Genomic DNA, 19,239 nt, shown 5'->3' with positions numbered 1-19,239 from the left:
GAATATTGATGAAAATGAAGAATTCCACATCCAAATAACTATATTCAATCATTTTCTAATGTCTTTTATGATTTAAAAATGTATAATATTGAATCTGTTAGATTTAAGTCAATAAGAGCACATTCATTGTTTCACATTATGTGTGAGTTTGACTTCGTTACTTCTTATTTCATAATAGCACCTATGACCATAATAATTTACTTACCCACAGAGAAAGGAAATAAATCATGAAAGGGAAAACACAAGAGGCCACTGGAGTTGAAGGATGATTAGTTTTAAAGTAAATATGTTTATTGTAATGAAAGAAGTGTGTCAGATGCCCGGGAATTAGAAATACAGGGAAAATCAGAATATTCCCAGTGGGATTAATTCTAAATGCCTCTTCCATCTCTTTTTCAAGCTTCTGTTTTCTTAACAAAATCAACTATGGCACAAGTTTTCCTCCATATTTATATTTTATTTGTATTCACTTAGAGCTTTGTGGAGAAATGATCAAGTATAAGCACTTCTAGTACTTCATGACTGCATTTTTTTTTTTTTTTTTTTTTTTTTTTGTGGTACACGGGCCTCTCACTGTTGTGGCCTCTCCCGTTGCGGAGCACAGGCTCCGGACGCGCAGGCTCAGCGGCCATGGCTCACGGGCCCAGCCGCTCCGCGGCATGTGGGATCTTCCTGGACCGGGGCACGAACCCGTGTCCCCTGCATCAGCAGGCGACCTCTCAACCACTGCGCCACCAGGGAAGCCCCATGACTGCATTTTTAAAAAACATTTTATTGGAGTATATGACTGCATTTTTAAACTTCTGGTTTCTTTGTTTCTACAACTATAAATTGAAACTTTTGCTTACCCTGAAGCAAATGCATGCCTACCCACATATTCTCATCCTGGTGGCATTTCAGTTATCCTTGGCCATCATCAGGATACATCATTTCTACATCTCTCCTGGTGTGCCCCACGCTTAAGGACTAAGTCGAAACTGGAACAATGGAAGCCTCAAAAATAAAGGGGTAGGATGACCGGGTCTAGATTTTGCTTGGTGAAGCTCGAAGGGGACTAGTGTTGAATCATGACTTGGGTTTGACTTAAACACAAGTCATGGGAAGTTAGAGTAGAGATGAATCAACATCGTTAGGAATCATCATGGGAAGTTGTTCACATTTTCCATTGCTCTCTTTGGAGCCCATTAGCTAAGCTTTCTCTGTGACTTTAGATTTCAGTCTAAAGCCATCTTGGTGCACTTCTTGCTGGGTTTTCAGAGACCTTTTATTCTTGGACATTTAAATGAAGACACCTGTGACTTGATGGAAAAATTCTAAGAAGTGCCTCCCTAGAACCTCCCCTCCCAAATTAGACTGCAACAGTGTCAGTTTTTCATCTCAAAAATAGTTTCATCCATGATGGTTGGCACTGTTTTATCTTCTCCTATGTGTTTATTTTTTGTAACATAGATGGTCTCAAAATTGTTGTAACTGGAAGCCCTTACAAGTGCTCTCCTGATAGGGACTCTGTAGTGTAAGAAAGTTCTCTTTCATTAGAAAGTGTGGATCCCTTCTCTGTTTTGTGGCCTGAAGCACTCACACTCACAATGGAAAAAAATTAACCCCAATTCATACATCTCAAGTATAGCAATGGCTCAAAGTTAATTGAAGGAAAGGCTGAAATTAAAAAAGTAGAAAGGAGGGTACCTGGAGCAACTTATATTCACACTTCCAAGTAGAAGAAAGCAGCTAAGCTATTTCTCTCTGGAATTTCCAAAAGGTGGTCTTAAATGTCAGCAATGCTGGGGGATTGAGGCTAGTGGAAAAAAGATCCTCTTAGGAATTGTATTCCAGTGTAACTCTCACCTCTAGATTTCACCTTTTAAAATTTGTCGGTAAAGTTAGTGAGTACTGCATGATTCATCAGTAGTCTGTCAAAATTCAAAATGTCAGTTCATTCAGGTCCAAACAGATATTAGTAGAAATATCAGAACAATATGAAGATCAGAGCTTTTTGTCATTCCCTGAATCATTTTTTTTCAACTTTTCCTTTACGTGTTTCACATTTTCCCCTCTTTCTTTTCAGGCTTTCTGGTCTTTGGTAAACAAGAATGGGGATTGTTTTGATTCAGCCAGACCAATGTTAAGGTAATCACTCTGGAACCTACTGAGTATATGGATTTGGGCTTGCCATTAACGTCAGATCTCTTCTTTATAAAATAGGGTGATACCTATGTCATCGAGTTGTGAGGATTGATGAGGTAATCTATATAATGTGTAATGTCTGGCATATGGTAAGCACTAATCATAATTATTATATTATCATAAGCCAGGTGTCAGCTAAGGCCTTCTGGTCCCTAGGAGATTTAGGTAAACTTTGTTTAACTCTATAATTTCATGATCCTTCAGAATCCAAAATCCTTTCCCAAATCCTTGCTGCTTCTGTTCTTCTCTGTATCTGGTTCTGCATCTAGTGAAATGCTCAATTCTACCCCTAACCAACCTAGGTGCAAATGTCAGCCCTCACCAAATTTCCAGGAAAAACCCATCAAGTAGCACCATATAGTTTTGAATTTATGAAACTTTTCTAATGACTTAAGGAGTCATGAGGAAAGGGTGCTACACTGTAAAGAAGAAAGCCTTCCATGTCTTGCTTGTCTCATCAGAACCCGCATCTGTCCTCTCGTCTCTCACTGTCAGTTCCATCCCTTCCTTCTCTCTCCATCTGCTCATTCCTATGGCTCTAAATCCTTGGCACTCGAACTGTGGTCCACAGATGCCAGCAGTACTGGAGTCACCTGAGAATTTGCTAGAAATGCAGATTCCTGACCTCTCCCTGGACTAACTGAATCAGAATCTGTAGTTTAGTGGGATCCATAGAGATCAGTGTACAAATTACAGTTTGGGAAGCGCCTGATCTACATCATCTTCTCAGGTCTCTCAGGGCTCAACCTCTACTGCAGGTAGCTGCGTGAAAGCAGCTGCTAAGAGAATTTTTAAAAATCACCATTTTCTTCCTTACTCTTCAATGCATTATGTGGTGACCAGGAGAATGGAGTTTCTTTCATGTCCATTTCTCAGCAGGCTTTAATTGTCACTGATTTTGATCCCACTGGCAATGATTACTCCATAAGGGTCATCAGGGTTTTCTTTTCTTTCTTTCTTTATTTATTTATTTATTTATTTACATCTTTATTGGAGTATAATTGCTTGACAATGGTGGGTTAGTTTCTGCTTTATAACAAAATGAACCAGTTATACATATACATATGTTCCCATGTCCCCTCCCTCTTGCATCTCCCTCCCACCCTCCCTATCCCACCCCTCCAGGCGGTCACAAAGCACCGAGCTGATCTCCCTGTGCTATGCAGCTGCTTCCCAAGAGCTATCTACCTTACGTTTGGTAGTGTATATATGTCCATGCCGCTCTTTCACTTTGTCACAGCTTACCCTTCCCCCTCCCCATATCCTCAACTCCATTCTCTAGTACGTCTGTGTCTTTATTCCTGTCTTACCCCTATGTTCTTCATGACATCTTTTTTCTTAAATTCCATATATATGTGTCAGCATACAGTATTTGTCTTTCTCTTTCTGACTTACTTCACTCTGTATGACAGACTCTAGGTCCATCCACCTCATTACAAATAGCTCAGTTTTGTTTCTCTTTATGGCTGAGTAATATTCCATTGTATATATGTGCCACATCTTCTTTATCCATTCATCCGATGATGGACACTTAGGTTGTTTCCATCTCTGGGCTATTGTAAGTAGAGCTGCAATGAACATTTTGGTACATGACTCTTTTTGAATTATGGTTTTCTCAGGGTATATGCCCAGTAGTGGGATTGCTGGGTCGTATGGTAGTTCTATTTGTAGTTTTTTAAGGAACCTCCATACTGTTCTCCATAGTGGCTGTACCAATTCACATTCCCACCAGCAGTGCAAGAGTGTTCCCTTTTCTGCACACCCTCTCCAGCATTTATTGTTTCTAGATTTTTTGATGATGGCCATTCTGACTGGTGTGAGATGATATCTCATTGTAGTTTGGATTTGCATTTCTCTAATGATAAAAGATGTTGAGCATCCTTTCATGTGTTTGTTGGCAATCTGTATATCTTCTTTGGAGAAATGTCTATTTAGGTCTTCTGCCCATTTTTGGATTGGGTTGTTTGTTTTTTTGCTATTGAGCTGCATGAGCTGCCTGTAAATTTTGGAGATTAATCCTTTGTCAGTTGCTTCACTTGCAAATATTTTCTCCCATTCTAAGGGTAGTCTTTTGGTCTTGTTTATGGTTTCCTTTGCTGTGCAAAAGCTTTGAAGTTTCATTAGGTCCCATGTGTTTATTTTTGTCTTTATTTCCATTTCACTAGGAGGTGGGTCAAAAAGGATCTTGCTGTGATTTATGTCATAGAGTGTTCTGCCTATGTTTTCCTCTAAGAGTTTGATAGTGTCTGGCCTTACATTTAGGTCTTTAATCTATTTTGAGCTTATTTTTGTGTATGGTGTTAGAGAGTGATCGAATCTCATACTTTTACATGTCCCTGTCCAGTTTTCCCAGCACCGCTTATTGAAGAGACTGTCCTTTCTCCACTGTACATTCCTGCCTCCTTTATCAAAGATAAGGTGACCATATGTGCGTGAGTTTATCTCTGGGCTTTCTATCCTGTTCCATTGATCTATCTTTCTGTTTTTGTGCCAGTACCATACTGTCTTGATTACTATAGCTTTGTAATATAATCTGAAGTCATGGAGCCTGATTCCTCCAGCTCCATTTTTTGCTCTCAAGGTTGCTTTGGCTATTTGGGGTCTTTTGTGTTTCCATACAAATTGTGAAATTTTTTGTTCTAGTTCTGTGAAAAATGCCAGTGGTAGTTTGATAGGGATTGCATTGAATCTGTAGATTGCTTTGGGTAGTAGAGTCATTTTCACAATGTTGATTCTTCCAATCCAGGAACATGGTATATCTCTCCATCTATTTGTATCATCTTTAATTTCGTTCATCAGTGTCTTATAATTTTCTGCATGCAGGTCTTTTGTCTCCTTAGGTAGGTTTATTCCTAGATATCTTATTCTTTTTGTTGCAATGGTAAATGGGAATGTTTTCTTGATTTCACTTTCAGATTTTTCATCATTAGTGTATAGGAATGCCAGAGATTTCTCTGCATTAATTTTGTATCCTGCTACTTTACCAAATTCATTGATTAGCTCTAGTAGCTTTCTGGTAGCATCTTTAGGATTCTCTATGTATAGTATCATGTCATCTGCAAACAGTGACAGCTTTACTTCTTCTTTTCCAATTTGGATTCCTTTTATTTCCTTTTCTTCTCTGGTTGCTGTGGCTAAAACTTCCAAAACTAGGTTGAATAAGAGTGGTGAGAGTGGGCAGCCTTGCCTTGTTCCTGATCTTAGTGGAAATGGTTTCAGTTTTTCACCATTGAGGATGATGTTGGCTGTGGGTTTGTCATATATGGCCTTTATTATGTTGAGGAAAGTTCCCTCTATGCCTACTTTCTGCAGGGTTTTTATCATAAATGGGTGTTGAATTTTGTCGAAAACTTTCTCTGCATCTATTGAGATGATCATATGGTTTTTCTCCTTCAGTTTGTTAATATGGTGTATCACGTTGATTGATTTGCATATATTGAAGAATCCTTGCATTCCTGGAATAAACCCCACTTGATCATGGTGTATGATCCTTTTAATGTGCTGCTGGATTCTGTTTGCTAGTATTTTGTTGAGGATTTTTGCATCTATGTTCATCAGTGATATTGGCCTGTAGTTTTCTTTCTTTGTGACATCCTTGCCTGGTTTTGGTATCAAGGTGATGGTGGCCTCCTAGAATGAGTTTGGGAGTGTTCCTCCCTCTGCTATATTTTGGAAGAGTTTCAGAAGGATAGGTGTTAGCTCTTCTCTAAATGTTTGATAGAATTCGCCTGTGAAGCCATCTGGTCCTGGGCTTTTGTTTGTTGGAAGATTTTTTATCACAGTTTCAATTTCAGTGCTTGTGATTGGTCTGTTCATATTTTCTATTTCTTCCTGGTTCAGTCTCAGAAGGTTGTGCATTTCTAAGAATTTGTCCATTTCTTCCAGGTTGTCCATTTCATTGGCATAGAGTTGCTTGTAGTAATCTCTCATGATCTTTTGTATTTCTGCAGTGTCAGTTGTTACTTCTCCTTTTTCATTTCTAATTCTATTGATTTGAGTCTTCTCCCTTTTTTCTTGATGAATCTGGCTAATGGTTTATCAATTTTGTTTATCTTCTCAAAGAACCAGCTTTTAGTTTGATTGATCTTTGCTATTGTTTCCTTCATTTCTTTTTCATTTATATCTGATCTGATTTTTATGATTTCTTTCCTTTTGCTAACTTTGGGATGTTTTTGTTCTTCTTTCTCTAATTGCTTTAGGTGCAGGGTCAGGTTGTTTACTCGAGATGTTTCCTTATTCTTAAGGTAGAATTGTATTGCTATAAACTTCCCTCTTAGAACTGCTTTTGCTGCATCCCATAGGTTTTGGGTCGTCATGTCTCCACTGTCATTTGTTTCTCGGTATTTTTTAATTTCCTCTTTGATTTCTTTAGTGATCACTTCATTATTAAGTAGTGTATTGTTTAACCTCCATGTGTTTGTATTTTTTACAGCTCTTTTCCTGTAATTGATATCTAGTCTCATAGTGTTGTGGTTGTAAAAGATACTGGATACAATTTCAATTTTCTTAAATTTACCAAGGCTTGATTTGTGACCCAAGATATGATCTATCCTGGAGAATGTTCCATGAGCACTTGAGAAAAATGTGTATTCTGTTGTTTTTGGATGGAATGTCCTATAAATATCAATTAAGTCCATCTTGTTTAATGTATCATTTAAAGCTTGTGTTTCCTTATTTATTTTCATTTTGGGTGATCTGTCCATTGGTGAAAGTGGGGTGTTAAAGTCCCCTACTATGAATGTGTTACTGTCAATTTCCCTTTTATGGCTGTTAGTATTTGCCTTATGTATTGAGGTGCTCCTATGTTGGGTGCATAAATATTTACAATTGTTATATCTTCTTCTTGGATCGATCCCTTGATCATTATGTAGTGTCCTTCTTTGTCTCTTCTAGTAGTCTTTATTTTAAAGTCTATTTTGTCTGATATGAGAATTGCTACTCCAGCTTTCTTTTGGTTTCCATTTGCATGGAATATCTTTTTCCATCCCCTTACTTTCAGTCTGTATGTGTCTCTAGGTCTGAAGTGGGTCTCTTGTAGACAGCATATATATGGGTCTTGTTTTTGTATCCATTCAGCCAGTCTGTGTCTTTTGGTGGGAGCATTTAGTCCATCTACATTTAAGGTAATTATCGATATGTATGTTCCTATTCCCATTTTCTTAATTGTTTTGGGTTCGTTGTTGTAGGTCTTTTCCTTCTGTTGTGTTTCTTGCCTAGAGAAGTTCCTTTAGCATTTTTTTTAAAGCTGGTTTGGTGGTGCTGAACTCTCTCAGCTTTTGCTTGTCTGTAAACGTTTTAATTTCTCCATCAGATCTGAATGAGATCCTTGCTGGGTAGAGTAATCTTGGTTGCAGGTTTTTCTCCTTCATCACTTTAAATATGTCCTGCCAGTCCCTTCTGGCTTGCAGAGTTTCTGCTGAAAGATCAGCTGTTAACCTTATGGGGATTCCCTTGTGTGTTATTTGTTGTTTTTCCCTTGCTGCTTTTAATATGTTTTCTTTGTATTTAATTTTTGACAGTTTGATTAATATGTGTCTTGGCGTATTTCTCCTTGGATTTATCCTGTATGGGACTCTCTGTGCCTCCTGGACTTGACTGACTATTTCCTTTCCCATATCAGGGATGTTTTCAACTATAATCTCTTCAAATATTTTCTCAGTTCCTTTCTTTTTCTCTTCTTCTTCTGGAACCCCTATAATTCGAATGTTGCTGCATTTAATGTTGTCCCAAAGGTCTCTGAGACTGTCCTCAGTTCTTTTCATTCTTTTTTCTTTCTTCCGCTCTGCATTAGTTATTTCCGCTATTTTATCTTCCACATCACTTATCCGTTCTTCTGCCTCAGTTATTCTGCTATTGATCCCATCTAGAGTATTTTTCATTTCATTTATTGTGTTTTTAATCGATGCTTGATTCATCTTTAGTTCTTCTAGGTCCTTGTTAACTGTTTCTTGCATTTTGTCTATTCTATTTCCAAGATTTTGAATCATCTTTACTATCATTATTCTGAATTCTTTTTCAGGTAGACTGCCTATTTCCTCTTCATTTGTTAGGTGTGGTGGGTTTTTATCTTGCTCCTTCACCTACTGTGTGTTTTTCTGTCTTCTCATTTTGCTTATCTTGCCGTGTTTGGGGTCTGCTTTTTGCAGGATGCAGGTTCGTAGTTCCCATTGTTTTTGGTGTCTGTCTCCAGTGGCTAAGGTTGGTTTAGTGGGTTGTGTAGGCTTCCTGGTGGACGGGACTAGTGCCTGTGTTCTGGTGGATGAGGCTGGATCTTGTCTTTCTGGTGAGCAGGTCCACGTCTGGTGGTGTGTTTTGGGGTGTCTGTGGACTTTTTATGATTTTAGGCAGCCTCTCTGCTAATGGGTGGCGTAGTGTTCCTATCTTGCTAGTTGTTTGGCATAGGGTGTCCAGCACTGTAGCTTGCTGGTCGTTGAGTGAAGCTGGGTGCTGGTGTTGAGATGGAGATCTCTGGAAGATTTTCGCCGTTTGATATTATGTGGAGCTGGGAGGTCTCTTGTGGACCAGTGTCCTGAAGTTGGCTCTCCCACCTCAGAGGCACAGCTCTGACTCCTGGCTCCTCAATTTGGGATGATTCATTGTCTATTCATGTATTCCACAGATGCAGGGTACATCAAGTTGATTGTGGAGATTTAATCCACTGCTTCTGAGGCTGTTGGGAGAGATTTCCCTTTCTCTTCTTTGTTCTCACAGCTCCCAGCACTCAGCTTTGCATTTGGCCCCGCCTCTCTGTGTAGGTCGCCGGAGGGCATCTGTTCTTCGCTCAGACAGGACAGGGTTAAAGGAGCAGCCGCTTCGGGTACTCTGGCTCACTCAGGCCGGGAGGGAGGGAGGGGCATGTAGTGCGGGGCGAGCCTGCGGCGGCAGAGGACGGCGTGACGTTGCACCAGCCCTAGGCGTGCCGTTCGTTCTCCCAGGGAAGCCGTCCCTGGAACCCGGGACCCCGGCAGTGACGGGCTGCACAGGCTCCCCAGAAGGGGGGCGTGGACAGTGACCTGCTCTCGCACGCAGGCCTCTTGGCGGCGGCAGCAGCCCCAGGGTCCCACGCCCATCTCTGGGGTCCGTGCTTTCAGCCGCGGCTCGCGGCCGTCTCTGGAGCTCCTTTAAGCAGCGCTCTTAATCCCCTCTCCTCGCGCACCAGGAAACAAAGAGGGAAGAAAAAGTCTCTTGCCTCTTCGGCAGGTCCAGACTTTTTCCTGGACTCCCTCCCGGCTAGCTGTGGCGCATTAGCCCCTTCAGGCTGTGTTCACGCCGCCAGCCCCAGTCCTCTCCCTGCGCTCCGGCTGAAGCCCGAGCCTCAGCTCCCAGCACCGCCCGCCCTGGCGCGTGAGCAGACAAGCCTCTCGGGCTGGTGAGTGCCAGTTGGCACCCATCCTCTGTGCGGGAATCTCTCCGTTTTGCCCTACCCAGGTACGTGGGGAGTTTCTTGCCTTTTGAGAGGTCTGAGGTCTTCTGCTAGCGTTCAGTAGGTGTTCTGTAGGAGTTTTTCCACGTGTAGCTGTATTTCTGGTGTATCTGTGGGGAGGAAGGTGATCTCCGCGTCCATCAGGGTTTTCTTGATTCAATAGTTCTAAACCACCTTTTTTTGTTGTTTTTTCACCTGCTTGTGAGAGCTGTCATTCTCATTGTAGTCCCAAGAGTCTGAGGTTGTGTTAACTGACTGATGAAGACAAATGATGATGCTTCTTCAAGTGCACATTAAAAAGCAACTTTCAAGACTGAGGAACACTTAGAGTGACCCCTGGCTTTTTCTGAATTCACTTTGAGACATTTATTGCATCTTCACAGTACATAAATAAACTACTAAGGACCAAGAAGTAAAAGGCAAACGTTCAATTAGCCTAGTCGTCTGAAAGAGCATCGTAGAACAAAGTACAGCAGGACACTGATAAAGATCGTCAAATACAGAGAGTCACAGGTCTGGAAATGATATGTGTAGGTAAAGTAAGAGGATAAAGCTGTATTGTTGTGGTTTCAAACTCAGGCCACTTTGACATTTGATCTCCAGACTCTTTTTAAATTCCTTATCTTTAGCCAACCCAGCTATTAGATTTGGGAAACTCACATATAGTATTCTTAATTGATGAATTGACATACAAAATTGGTGTGCCAGTGAACAGTGTTGCGAACATAAGCTGCCTGTGGAGGCGAGAGTAAGCTAAAGATGTCATGTGGGAAAGTTTATCCAGGGGACATGATGTGATTCACTCACATGAGTGAATGGATACAGGATTTTTCATTATGATGAAGAGAAAACTAAAGTGAAAGACAAATGAAATTTAGTTTAAAAATTATAAAAGCTCAATTATATATGAATAGTTGGCAGGTCAGGAGAAAAAATAGAAGATAAATAAAAATTATTGATTATTAGAGTTGACAATTAAGACTGAAGGACAGGCTAGTAACCCTTGTAGGGACCAATTTTTCATAGTTGGCATAGAATTGGGGTGATTGACGCCACCATTCTATGTTTTGACACCATCACCCTACAGTGAACTAAGTGAAGCTGTGATTTCTGATAACCCTTTATTATTTCTTGACAAGATATCACCAATTTTGATAAAGCAAGACAGATAAAGCAGATTCTTAAACACATTCAGAGAAGTACATTTTTCTAATATATTCTATTCAATATCTTTTGCAATTTTTCTCAACATGTTTTGAACCTTTTTACCAATTCACTGTCACTTTCATATCAATCTCTGGACATTTCTTTGGTCATACATTTTAATACTTCATGTGTGTCCAGGAGGGAGAGCACATATTTTGTGTGTGTTTTTTGTGCTTTGGGTTTTTTAATCTTTTTTAACATATTTTTTCATTGACTGAATTAGTGTGTGCTGCTGTTTCTCAGGCCTTTCCTGGAGTACATTTCTCTCTTAGAAACAGGCTTCTTTTTAGGAGAAAACTCAAATCTGGTTTTCATTCTTTGCGCAAGTGTCTGAGTACAGGATCAAATAATGTAAGAAAAAGTAAATATATTAAAGTTGTTCTTTGGAGTCAGCAAAACTAAAATAGAAATTATTTTAAAGGGTGTAATTTTAAATATTGATAGACTTGCTGCAAAATCCCTTCAGTTATGCCATGCTTCTTAATTCTACTTTCATTTATCATATTCTTTTAAACTCATGGTGTTTTCCCGATGTTTTTTGGTGTTTACTCCCTTTCCCTAAGTCCAGTGAGAAAAACAGAGAGAGTGGTTAAAACAATCAAAAGGCATTTCTAAAATATGTGTATATGATTTACCTTTTCCCATTTAAAAAATCTTCTCTCTTTTTATTTCTTTTTCTGCTGTTGTCATATTTAGTCTCTCACATGATCCACATTCTGGCTTTTTTTTTTTAAATAAGCAGTAAATCAAATTGTCTGAAACACACACACACACACACACACACCGCACAACACAGCACACACAGCCCATACTCAATTATTTGTATGACATCAAATACTGGTGAATATCCTTGTCTCTCCCCAGGAAATATGTAGAACCTTCTTTCCCTGAATTACAGTCAAATTTCACTTGGGTGTGAGCAATTTCCCTAAACTGAAAACTGTCTGCATATTTTGGGATAATATTCCTACTGCTGTTTTACTGAATATGGGGCTGGTTTTGCCATTACCAAGCCAGATCCATGCCAATCAACATGTCATCAAACCCAAATTTAGGACACAAGGTCTGACCAACTAAGTGTTATAAAGGAACAACAAGGCAAAATATTAAAAATCAAGAGTGCCCTGCAAAATCCAGACATAGGATTGCTGAATCTGTAGTGCAAAATGTTCACTCTGTCTTTGATCCCTGCTCTCAGCCAGACTTCTTTACTATTGAAGCGGCTTTTTCACCACTCCATTTTCCCTTCACTCTTTCAAATGGTTTTCCAACTATGTCCAAGTTTCTCATCATATCCGCTAATGCTACAATGTTTGGTCTTGTAAGGGGTTTCTTGCCTTCCCATCATCCCTTCTGGGTAGTATCAGAACAAATGTTAAGATAGTAAATTGTGTACATAAACGAGGATAGTGTTGGTGGTAATCATTAATGGTGCTTTAAATGGAAAGAGATCAGAAATAGAGAAATTTCTCTAGATTTAGTTAGAGTTGACTATACTTTCAATAATTTATTTGACAACGACTCCATAAGAAGAAAAAGTTTGGAAAAGCATTATATAGAAAAACCTGCAAAGCCTGTTTGGAAACAACCAAGGTATGTGATACTAAAGAGTGAAGAGTTAAAAATGATTCCACAATTTAAGTCTGTCTGAAAAAAATATGATTCAAAAGGCAACTTACAGAAAGTAGAATAGTGGTTGCCAGGGGCTGGGAGGAAGGGTGGCATGGGGAGTTACTGTTTAATGAATTTAGAGTTTCAGTTTTACAAGAGTTCTGGAGATTGATAGTGGTGATGGTAGCAGATCATTATGAATGAATTGAATTCCACTGAACCATACGCTTATAAATGGTTAAAATGGTAAATTTTATGTTATGTGTATTTTACCACTATAAAAACATTGGAAGGAATAAAAGGCAACAATTTTTTTCTTTCCTCCAACATCCCTTTAAACATTTTTAGTGCAGAGTAATCTTCCTCCACTCTTTGTTGAAAACTCTTACAGAGCTCATAGGTGTCTGTTCACTTTCATGTAATAGCAAGTCCCATGTCAATTTAGGTGCCAAATATAATCTTGATTCAGCGATTAGAATGTCCAGCTGTGGGACTTCCCTGGCAATCCAGTGGTTAAGACTCCCAGTGCACGGGGCATGGGTTTGATCCCTGGTTGGGGAACTAAGATCCTGCATGCAGCACAGTGCGGCCTAAAAAAAAGAATGTACAGCTGCAATATATTAATCAAAGCTCCAAACTTCATTTAGCATTAATTCTTTGTAGTTTGGACGTATAAAGCCACTCTTTTATAAAGGGGTGCTGCTTCTATTCTAGGTCTATTTTTATGCTGCTGGTCAGGCTGAGGGGTTCAAGAGATGGAACTGATCCTACTATTTTCTTTGTAAATTCAGTAGTTGGAAGAGGGAGTCTCTGTCATCTTCACTCTGGCATGTCAATATCTTTTCTATTTGGTATCTCATTTAAATTTGAGGGAAGGAGAGTTCCATTATAAGACCCTGTTATGATGTGCTGTCAAGTTTGCCTAGAAGGTTGGGAAAGAGAGAAAATACTTTGGGCATCACTCAGATGACTGGTCAAGGACTGTCAGAAACTTAAAAGTTGTGACACATGAGTATTAATTACCTAGTGTGTGAGAAATTTAAGTAGCTCCAAATCAGATTTCATTGCACATCATTTTATTAATATTATTATTGATTATAACTTTTGAGCACCTATCAACTTCTAGCATTTTCTAGGTGTTTTACCCATGCTTTTTAAATTTCTTAAATGAATACAGCCACACAAAGAGGAAGGTGCCAGTGCCGCTTTTCAGGTGAGGTAACTGAGTTGCGTAAAGTTTGAGTTACTTACCTAAGGCCATGCAGTTAAGTAGTAAAGCTGAAATTTTTCTCTTCTGTCATTTGAAATTGATAGAACATTAAGATCGCTGCATTATTCCCAACTAATGTTTTTTTACAAGGAGGTCTAAAGCTATGTTATACTGAAGGAACAAGAGTTGACAAGCACTGCTAATTGCCTTTTGTTCTATTCCTGCTAGTAGTCTTTGACTCAGGACTGACACCCCCCACCCCGCCCCACCCTTTTTCTTCCTCTGGCATTGCTAGTTGCCTTTTTCTCCACCTTGAAATTTAGTCTTTCAGACTAAGCAGTATTTATAAAAAACACACACCAAGGTCACTTTGTGCAAAGCATGATCTGAATACTAATACAGACCAAAAATTTGTAAGACTACTGTGTTAACCAGGGATGAGTGATGTCATCTTAAGTGAAAGATATTATATAGGGACACAGTATGTCCTAGTTCAGATATCTTTTGTACTGTCATACTTTATATGTCTTTTTTTTTTTTTTTTTTTTTTGGTCACACCCTGCACAGCTTGTGGGATCTTGTTCTCTGACCAGGGATCGAGCCCTGGCCCTCGGCTGTGAAAGCACTGAGTCCTAACCACTGGAACACCAGGGAATTTCCTGTATGTCATTTTAATGTATCATGATCTCATGTAAGAAACCTATTTCTATAAAACCAACTAACTAACCAAATTAACTAACACTCTCCACTGTCTGGGTAAAGCAGGCCAACTGATGCCCAGGGCATACTCAAGACTCAGGGCTACTAGGCTAATCTATTGTAGCCCCACTCACTGTGGAGATGAGTGTTTACTAGGAATTATTTATTTGTTATGATACCTGTTTATGGTGCTTGCCCATATTTTAGTAATTGTCAACTTAACTGTGGGAGAAGCAATGGTGAAAAGTTTGAAATAATTAGACAAAAATCTAGCTGCAGTCCAACTCTGGAATAAGTCCTAAGTGTCTAAGTTCTCTTTTTACTTAAAATAAAAACAAAAACAAAACCCAGATAAGCATTTATTTATGAAAGATGTTAGGAGACTTCTAATAAAGAGTCTTATTCAAAGGAAATGTCTTGGACCTGTATCACTAGATTCATAAATAGGTGCACCTTTATGAGGAGATACCATTTTACTTGGAAGAACAAGGGCTGAGAATGTGAGTGCAACATTAAAAATACATACACATGTGTACACACATACATACACACAGAATGATAAAGTTAGAACCCTAGACCAGGATACTCCTTTGTCCCACAAAGGATCCAAACCACCAAAGGCCTCACCTCAGCAGTGGACAAGGAACCATCAGACCTCAGAGAACCAAAGTCCAGCTGTGACTCCATATGACAACACCATGGTATTAGAACCAGACTCTCTAGCCCTCTGTGTGCATAGATTCTGGAAGAAGAATTGACCAAGTAAATTCTCTTTTCCTTGGTTAATGCAAGCTAAAGCACTCAAAGAGGAAAAATTGGACATACTGCTAGTAAGAACATGTGAGGTTTTAAGCAATCAATTTGAAAAATAAAAGAGAAATGACCTTGTTTACATCCCAACCTATTGAAAAAGGTCATAAACATTAAACCCCATTTTAGGAAAAATTGTTAGATTGAATATAAAATGATCTAGTAGTCTTTTCAAGGCAAGAAATACATTTATTTAATATCCATTTATTTCCAAATGTAAAAAGCTACAGATTTAGAGAAATTCTGATATGTACAAAAAAGAATTATAATTTCCGCATTTAATTTAAAGTTATTTTCTTGCTTTTGGTTCATGCAATAATTTCACTTAGAGGTACATATCCTAGAAAAATTCTTTATAGCTTTAGTATTAACTTTATTGTTTTGATATTGCAGTTGGACCAATATTTGCACTCAGCTTCATCCAGGTTAGTTGTTTTTTGCATCACAAAAATGATGTGAATATGCAGTTAAAAGAGCTAAGCTAAAGCCGGTACATATACCCCTTTCTCCCTCATGAAAGAGCAGGGCAGGTTCTGGCCCTGCGCTGGAGCATTACTTGTTCATGGGCCATGCAAGGAATGCAGATAAAGGATTAATATATGAACCTGCATCCTGGGGAGAAGCCAGGTAGACCACATAAACAGATTTTCAACCCTAAAAGTGCCAGACCAAGAAGTAAAATCCAGGGATGTGGCAGCCAGTGGAACTGAGGGAATAAGATGATATTTAGGAGGTTCACAATGGAGAGAGAAGAGGTGCAAGGCATCCAAGGCCTCTCACTGTTTAGGAGGGAGCTTTCACAGGCTCTCCCATGGCCTGAAGGCCGTGGGTTATTTCTCAGCTAAAAACCTATTTTTCAGTTTCCACTGGGTTTGTGAACACTGTTCTAACTTTGTGGAGACACTACTGAGCATGGGTGAGGCGGTGATGGGTATTGGAGCACAGTGTAGTTAGGTCCCTAGAAGGGGTTATATCCAAATGACCATAAATATTGTTAATGATTTCCTCTACTCTAGAGAAGCAAGTCTACATCTGACAGAGTCTACCTCTGAGCAAACCGCCAACCCTAAAGCTGTTTTTCTTCACAATCACATTTTTTATTATGAAATACAGCATATTTACAAAAGGGAGGTATATCAATTTAACCAATAACAAATTAATGAGTGCTTGTTAACCATATTAGAATAGAATATTAGCAGCTCAGAGCTTCGTGTATGCACCTCACTGATCTCCCCATCCTTTCTTCAACCTAGATGTGCACATGGTCTAAAAATTTCTATTATTTATTCTCTTGCTTTTACTTTATACTTTTACCACATAAGCAATTTAGTATTTAGCTTTATCACATTTAGTGCTATATGAATAAAATCCTATAGCATGTCTTTTTCTGTGACTTTTTTGAACTTCATAATAAACGCCAATGCATGCAGCTACTATACTTTCATTTTTTTCTCTTGCATAATGTTCCACTGCATATTCATACAATGAATGAATATTTGTTCTTCTGTGGAAGACCATTTGGACTGATTCATATGCCTTTAAGAACAGTGCTGCTCAGAATATTCTGGAAGCATTGCTTAAGGCCTATGTGCAAGTGTTACGTGCTAAGGAGTGGAATTGTGGGTCATCAAGTATGCACTTGTTTACCGTTATTGGATTTATACTTCCACCAGCAGTGCATTAATGTCTGCATTAAAAACCGGACGTGATCACCAGTTGACCTGCAAGCTGGACCCGGTTAATGAAAGGCTCCTCACCCACCCCCCTGTCCTTGGAATTACACCCACCATTCCCACACTAGGAGCTGTTCCAAGGACGCAGCCTTGAGAGAGTAATGTGTTGTTGAGACCATCTGGATGGTATATGTGACTAAACCCTGTTAAGGCTTCTATATAGACTTTTAAGATTCTGGTGGTTGGGTGCAGAGATCTGCTTATCTTGCATCCACCCAAGACAAGCCACCTAACAATATGGAGTGGTCAACCCCTTTGGTTTCCCCTTGCCCTTTGTGTACAGGGGCCAGTTTGCAAACTGAAAATGAAATATATTTTCTGTTGCTCCATCTCTTCATGAACACTTGAAATTTCTGAAGAGATCTAGGAAAAACGTCTCAAAACTGTTCAGCTGTGGGAAGAAGGAGGGAAGCACTGATTGATACTTTTTTTTTTTTTTACCCTGTTGTCCAAGATGGGACATTGGGTGTTAACTACTCTGTATATTTAGGTTTTGCATGCATAAGTGCAAGTGGGCTCATGCAGGTAACCCTGGCCAGCATGGGTTCCAGGAAGGGAGAGGTAGAGGATGCAGCCCCAGGAGAGGGAGCTCCTGAAAGTAACTTTTAAACAAAGTCATTAAAAGCAGCATGGAAGTGGTTGCTGCAGCAGGAGATAAAATAAGAGTTAACACACAAGAAGTTTTATAATTTTTGTCAGTTTTCATTTTTGTAGATGTCCTTTATCAAGTTAATAGTTCCTTTTCTAGTTTTATCAGCTTTTTGAAGTAAAATATACATAAAGTAAATTCACCAATTTTAAGTGTGCAATTTAATGATTTTTTAAATTCATTTTTTATTGAAGTAACATTGGTTTATAACATTACATGTTTCATGTGTACAATATTATATTTCTACTTCTGTATATACTACAGTGTGCTCACCACCAAAAATTTAGTTTCCATCCTTCACCATACAGTTGACCCCCTTTATCAATTTCACACTCTCTCTGTTCCCCTCTACTACTCTATTCTCTGTATCTATGTGTTTGCTTTGTTCATTTATTTTATTTTTTGGTTTATTTGTTTTTATATTTCACATATAAGTGAAATCATACACTGTTTGTCTTTCTCCATCTGACATTTCACATAGCATAATACCCTCAAGGTCCATCCATGTTGTTGCAAATGGCAAGATTTCATCTTTTTTTATCCTTGAGAAGTATTCCATTGTGTATATATACTACATCTTCTTTATCCATTCATCTGTTGATGGGCAGTTAGGTTGTTTCCATACCTTGGCAATTGTAAATAATGCTGCAATGAACATAGGCATGCATATATCTCCAACTATCCCACTTCTGAGTATTTATCCAAAGAACATGAAAACCCTAATTTTATTTTTGACTAATGCATATAGTTGTGTAAACTCCACCACCATCATGATATAAAACACTTCCATCACTCCAGTATGTCCCTTCATGTTCCTTTGCAGTTAATCCCTCCTCACCCCAACCCCACCCCAACCCCTGTCACCTAGGCCTTGGCAACTGCTGATCTGCCTTCCATAGTTAATGATAGAGGTTAATGATTTCCTATTATTTCTAGTTCTCTAAAAATTCTTATTAGGAAAGGATGTTGAATTCTATCAAATGTGTTTTATTGATCTATTAATATGATCATGTGTTTTTTCTCTCCTATAGTCTCTTAATGTAGTAAATTTTACTAGTATTTTTAGTAATATTAAAATAATTCCTGGATAATACCAATTTGGTAATGATGGGTTTTTTTTCAACAAGACTATATTCAGGTTGTTTTTAGTTTTTTCATGAGTAGTGCATCTGTATTCATGATTTGTTCCTGTAAATTTTCATAGTATACTCTTTGGAAGGAAGTTATTATACAGAGTTCACAATTAAGGAGTGGAGACTTATGCTCTCTCTCCTTAAGGGAGGAGGATTTACATAAATTATTTGGAATTCTGCACAAGAGACTTGTTTCTTCTCCCTTTACTTTTTTTTTGGCCACACCACAAGGCTTGCAGGATATTAGTTCCCCGACCAGGGACTGAACCCGAGTCCATGGCACTGAAAGTGCTGAGTCCTAACCACTGGACCACCAGGGGATCCCCTAATTATTTATTTATTTATTTATTTATTTATTAATATCACTATGGACTCACGGATACTTATTTTATATTTTGGGTTACAACTCAATGCTATGTTATTTATTTTGTTACTCAAATGTTGCCTCCTATGTTCCTTTGACATACCCAAACCATTGAAATATTTTGTTTTGTTTCATTTTGTTTTTTTAAATGCTTTCTTTCTGGTACTAAAAGATGCTCCAGGCTTATTGTGTACATTTTCAGCCCCAGTCATTTCTC

Source organism: Mesoplodon densirostris, chromosome X (genome assembly GCF_025265405.1).
Source record: "Mesoplodon densirostris isolate mMesDen1 chromosome X, mMesDen1 primary haplotype, whole genome shotgun sequence".
In the NCBI taxonomy this organism is placed as follows: domain Eukaryota; kingdom Metazoa; phylum Chordata; class Mammalia; order Artiodactyla; family Ziphiidae; genus Mesoplodon; species Mesoplodon densirostris.
Note: the sequence above shows the minus strand (reverse complement) of the source record.